This window comes from Rhinopithecus bieti, unplaced genomic scaffold (assembly GCF_001698545.2).
Source record: "Rhinopithecus bieti isolate Rb0 unplaced genomic scaffold, ASM169854v2 scaffold_6710, whole genome shotgun sequence".
In the NCBI taxonomy this organism is placed as follows: Eukaryota; Metazoa; Chordata; class Mammalia; order Primates; family Cercopithecidae; genus Rhinopithecus; species Rhinopithecus bieti.
The window spans coordinates 2,550,198-2,556,197 of record NW_016805362.1 but is presented as its reverse complement, the minus strand read 5'-3'; positions in this window follow the sequence as shown (position 1 = coordinate 2,556,197).

Here is a 6,000-nt window from a genome sequence, read left to right as displayed (position 1 = left end):
TCCCAGGTCTCCCCTCTGCCAATCATAGGGTGAGGCCCTCACCCTTGTGTTTATGACAGCTGCCTGAGCTCTGGTCTTCACATCTGAGTTCCAGGCAACAGGGGTGGAAAAAGAAAAGCATGCATTTCCCTTTAAGGCTTTCTGGGAAGCTCTTCCCATTTATGTATCTTTACTTAGAACATGGTCACATTATCACAGCTAACTGCAAGAGAGGCTGGGAAATGTGGCCTTTTAGCTTGTTAATAATGTACACAACCCCAGCCAATGAATCTAAGATGGGTAAGGGAAAAATATTTTTTTCTCCTCTAAAACTCATATTTGACCATAGATTATTTCCTCCAAACTCTCCAAATTTGGAAGTCTGAAGAGTCATATTCATACGTTTCTGCAAAAAACAAAAAACCAAAACTAAACTAAAACAAAACACAAAACAACCCCACCATACCAAAAAACAACAACAAAAAACTCCTACAAAGCAGATAAAAATGTTATTTATATAGACTGCCAAATGGTCCCAACTTGCTCTTGTATTCCAGTTTTACTTCTAGGATCAAACTCCAATAAAAAGAGCTTCTGCCCAACTTCAGCAAGCTTTATTCTTAGGATGCTTTATGAGCTAACCCCGTTTAACGTTCTTCCTAGTATTCATCCTGCCTTTCCCCACCTGCAGCCTTCCTCCAGGAACAGCCTTGAACCTGGGGGGCACCAGTGTTTTTGGAGCTTCACTGCTGTTGCTCTTGTCTGGCTTTGCTGGCATGTTCTGCTTGATTAATCCACTTCCTTCCCTATATTCTCTTCTAACTGGCCCTTATTTGTAGTTTTCCAAGTAGGAAATATCAGTCTTCTGGGCCTCAATTTTTCCATTTGTAAAAAGGAATGGTAAGCTCAAAAGTCTTTTTTAGGGATTATAATTTTGCTTCTAGTATTACCTTTTGAGCAGGAAACACCCTGCACAAAAGAAGTTGTGTACTTTCTAGAAGGGAGAGAAATGAGGTCCGATCATAAATGAATGGCAGGTGTATGAGTAACCATGATTTATTGAACACCTGGAACTACGTGAGGCATTTTACACATACCATTTCTTTTTTGAAATAACAGCTTTGTTGAGATATAATTCACATATCATACATTTTATCCATTTAGAGTGTTATGATTCAGTGGGTTTTAGTATATTCAGATATGTGCAACTATCACCACAGTCAATTTTAGTGTATTTCCCCCACCTCAAAAAGAAACCCTATATCTATTAACTACACTCCCCACCCCTCATCCTTCTCAGCCACCACAATCTACTTTCTGTCTCTGTAGAAATGCCTATTCTGGACAATTTCATATAAATGGAATCATGTAATATGTGGCTTTTTGTGTCTGACTTCTTTCATTTAGTGTGATGTTTTCAAGATGCATCCACATTGCAGTATGTATCTGCACTTCATTCTTTTTTTATTGCTGGATAATATTCCATTTTTGATTTTGCCACATTTTGCTTATCCATTCCTCAGTTGACATTTGAGTGTTTCTACTTTTGTGCTATTATGAGTAATACCACTAGAAGCGTTCATGTATAAGTTTTTGTGTGGACATGTGTTTTCGTTTCCCTTGAACAGATACCCAGGAGTGGAACTGCTGGGTCATATGCTAACTCATATTTACATAGGTCATTTCTGATCCTCCTAAGAATCCTGTAAAACAGGAATTATTATTCTCATTTTACTGATGAGACAATGGAGGCTGAAGGAGACTAAGCATCTTGCCAAGGAGACACAGCCAGTAAGTGTCTGAGTCTGGATTTGAACCCAAGTCTTTCCAATTCCAAAAGCCACAGTTTTTCTTGCTGTGCTCCACCGCCAAGGTTTAGCTCAGTTTCTGGTCTTACAGGTGTTGATGTCAGAAGGCTACTGAAGGCTTGTGGAGTCAGCTTCCTACATGCGGCTCTCACTTTCAAATCACAAGAGCTATTCTGCTAGGAAGCCTCTGGAGTAACGTTCAACATGAACTGGATCTAAATGGAATTCTCTCTCTACAGTGATGTTTAGATGTTTAAAATGTGCCAGGACCACCACCTCAAACGTAAACACCTTCTTTAGGAATACTCAAGGTACAAGTTGCTGGTTAGTGACCGTTAGTACATGTTCATCTTCTCCTTTCTTTCTCTCAACAGTTCCTATCCAACAGCTGCTCCTGTAGGAATAAGCTCTGCCTGCTGCTGCCAGATTGTTGTTACAATAACATGCACCTTTGACAATTTGTGGCAGCTTTGAGTTTCTCTTGTCATTCTGATTTTCAGCTCTGGGAGAGCACACAACATATGGCGTGGAAATTGCTGACTTTATACTGAATGGAGGTTCTGGTCATGGAAGCAAAGGTAGACAGAATGTGGAACGTGGTTTCCAAAGTGGAAATACAGTATTTCACTGGATTGATTTTTTTTCCCTGAATATTGCTATGTGTAAAGAGATGGTATGCTAAAAGAACATCAAAAAGAAAACTGTAATGGCAGTTTACATGTATATACCATAGAACCTGTCTCTAAAGAGCCAACTGCTATGATAATACTTAGGACCATTAATTCTGCTTTCTGAGGAAGGGAGCAGACAGGATCATTAGGCGACCTTATTTTCATTATGAAACTTATATGAGAGAAGAAACATTTACATAAACCTATCCCAACACAATACAATCATTTTTAGTATTTTGGTACATTTCCTTCTAGTCTTTTTCTTTCCTTGATGCATAGGATTCAAAACAAATTTGGTTCCAAGACTTGTACACAATTTTACATCACCTTATTCTTTAACTACATGGTACATAAGTATTTTAATTTTCCCCACATTATTACATCATTTTTATAATCAATTTAAGTAGCATTTAATCATTTTATTAGATATGCCAATCTATTTTATTATTTGCCAATACTGGACATTTAGATTATTTTCTTTGCCTTGCTAGTATTTATTTGGTTTTGTTTTATAGAGACAGGATCTTGCTATGTTGCCCAGGCTGGTCTCAAACTCCTGGCCTCAGATCCTCCCACCTCAGTCTCCCGAGTAGGCAGGATCACACGTGCAAGTCACTGTACCCGGCTGCCTTGCTATTCTTAATAACATCTGTATATCCATAACTTTTGTGCATTTAAGATTATTTCCTTAGGAGAAATTTGTAGAGGAGAAATTTAGAAGGGTCTCTAATGATTCTTGTCAAACTGTTTTCCAAAATGATTCAGCTCATTTCCACTTCTTTTGGTAGCATGAGAGTGTTGGTTCCACCACATCTTCACCAGCATAGCACTGGCTGGTGTTGGTAAATTCAGGTAGGGGGAATGAAGTTGAGCTCAAAGAGAAGATAAAACCTGTTCTCTGACTCTGGGGAGTATGTTCCAGGAAGGCAGAAAATTCATTTTGAGGAGGAAAAAAATGGGACATGTAGCAAAAGAGGGTCATGATGGGGAAGGAAGACTTCAGCAAACTTCTAAAAAATTTTTATTTTATTTATTTATTTATTTATTATTTATCTTTATTTTTATTTAATTTAAGATGGAGTCTCGCTCTGTTACCCAGGCTGAGTGCAGTGGCGCGATCTCGGTCTGCACTGCAAGGCTCTGCCTCCCGGGTTACGCCATTGCTCCTGCCTCAGCCTCCTGAGTAGCTCGCGCGACTACAGGTGCGCCACCATGCCCGGCTAATTTTTTTGTATTTTGGTAGAGACGGGGTTTCCCGTGTTAGCCAGGATGGTCTCTATCTCCTGACCTTGTGACCACCCATCTCGGTCCTCCAAAGTGTGGGATTACAGGCGTGAGCCACCGCGCCCGGCCTAAAATTTTTATTTTTTAATGTATTGTTTCTTACCTCTTGTTTTCCAGTCTAAGCCCTGGGAGCTTGTCATAAATTATCTGCAGAGAGAACTGTGGACATGTAAAAGCAAGCCCAGCTCTTCGGGACCTACATGACTCACAATCTTCGAAGGCTGGTCTTCCAGCTGCCACTTGTGGGGAGAGCCTCTTTCCTCAGGGGCAGAAGCAGAGCAGAACCAGTAGCCGTGGAGCAGAGACCAAGCCTGGCTGGAGGCTGGTGGCAAACAGTAGGTGTCACAATAGCAAAACAGTATTTTCAGAGGAAGTGGAAGCAGCAGCAGCGGGATGGGGGAATGAGGCAGCTTTGTGGGCATGGCCTTGCTGGGTCAGCTGGGAGTGTGTGTGTGAGACCATGTGTGTTCATGTGTGTTTGTGTGTGTACAGGGAGCAGCAATGGCCAGCATAGTCCCACGGCTGAACTGGGCTAGAGAACTGCAGGGTAATTAGACAGCAGGCAAATAATTGTTATTATGTATGAAAGCACCTTTATTTGTCAAATTGTTTTATGTGCCAGGCTTGGTGCCAGCTGTTGGCTTCCTGCTCACCCTGGGTAGCAGGGGCTTATCCTGGAAAGGGAGAGGACTGGTCCAGAGGGTCCTTACCTTCTCATTCATTCACTTATTCTTTCAGTGAATGTTTACTGTGAAACAGGCCCTGGGGATATGGCTCTGAGCAACATGGAAGACACCCTTTACTCTTCCTCCTCAGAGCTGAGTCCAGCAGGGCTGGTTTCATGGGTGTCTGATCCATGCAGTTGCATAGGGCTCTGGTCTCAGAAGGGCTTCAAATTTGGTTTAATGCTCTGCCGTTACCATCTTGAAATTTGTAATTATTTTATGTTTGAATCTGGGCTTTGTCGGTGACGTCGGATAGGGCAGTGAAACATCTGCGTGAGTAAAGGAGGCACACACAATGTCCACAGTACTTCTCCATTTGCCTGACCTCGGCAAATGCCGTTCTCCATTTGCATGTGTGTTCACTATGTCCCATAAACCTAGATTTCCTGCAGCCCCCTGTGGGAGCTCAGTGAGACGCAAAGCAAGCACAAGGTAAGTGTGATATGAGTGTGTTGCATTTACCACTTAGGAAGCAGGGAACCGACAGTGCCAAGAAGCTACACTTCCCATTTGAACCAGAACTTGCTTTGAAAGAAGGAAAGAAGGCGATGGTGTTTTAAGAAACATGAATACCCATTGCGCCCTATCAGATAGATCCCTTCTTACCTGTGTTACCTCCCTGTGTTTTAGCCAATCACTATGCTGAAAATGATGACACAGGAGGAAGGAAAAGAAAGGGCAAGCCACAGTTCCTCCTCCTCACCCATCGGAAACCTGATTGGTAAATGTGTTCTTAGACTGTTCCAATATGGAGAAGGGAGTTGGTTGTGTGCGGCATTCCCACTGCTTAGGTAAGAACAATATACTCATGTTTGTGTGAGGTACGAAGTGCCAACTGTGTGATTTTGGTAATTCCACATGTTTGTTAAATGCTCTTATATTTGCATTTAAAATTGGTATTGTGTAATATACAGAAGAGTGGTAAAATTCAGACTAATAATTTTCTATTTTATTTCTTTCTTTAAACTTAGAATGACAGTAAATATTGCTGACATTGGTGCAAAAGTAATTGTGGTTTTTGCCCTTACTTTTAATAGCAAATATAATAACACCATGACACGTAGAGCAAGCAAGAGAAATTGCAGGGAAAACAGAAAACGTTTTATAAGTTAGCATCTTTAATGACACTTTTTGCCTGTCTTTTTGAACGAAGTGCTCTGCAATTAATTTTTGTACTGGTCCTTGCAAATTCAATGGCCAGCTCTGAGGCTAAGTTCATGACTGCAAGGAGGTCCATTCCTCTCTCTTCTTTTTTTTTTTTTTTTTTTTTTTTGATGGAGTCTCCTTCTGTCGCCCTGACTGGAGTGCATTGGCATGATCTCAGCTCACTGCAGCCTCTGCCTCCCAGCTTCAAGCAATCCTCTGCCTCCGCCTCCCTAGTAGCTGGGATTACAGGTGTGCTCCACCACACCTGGCTAATTTTTGTATTTTTGGTGGAGATGGGGTTTCCCCGCGGTGGTCAGGCTGGTCTTAAACTCCTGACCTGAAGTGATACACCCACCTCAGCCTCCTAAAGTGCTGGGATTACAAGCA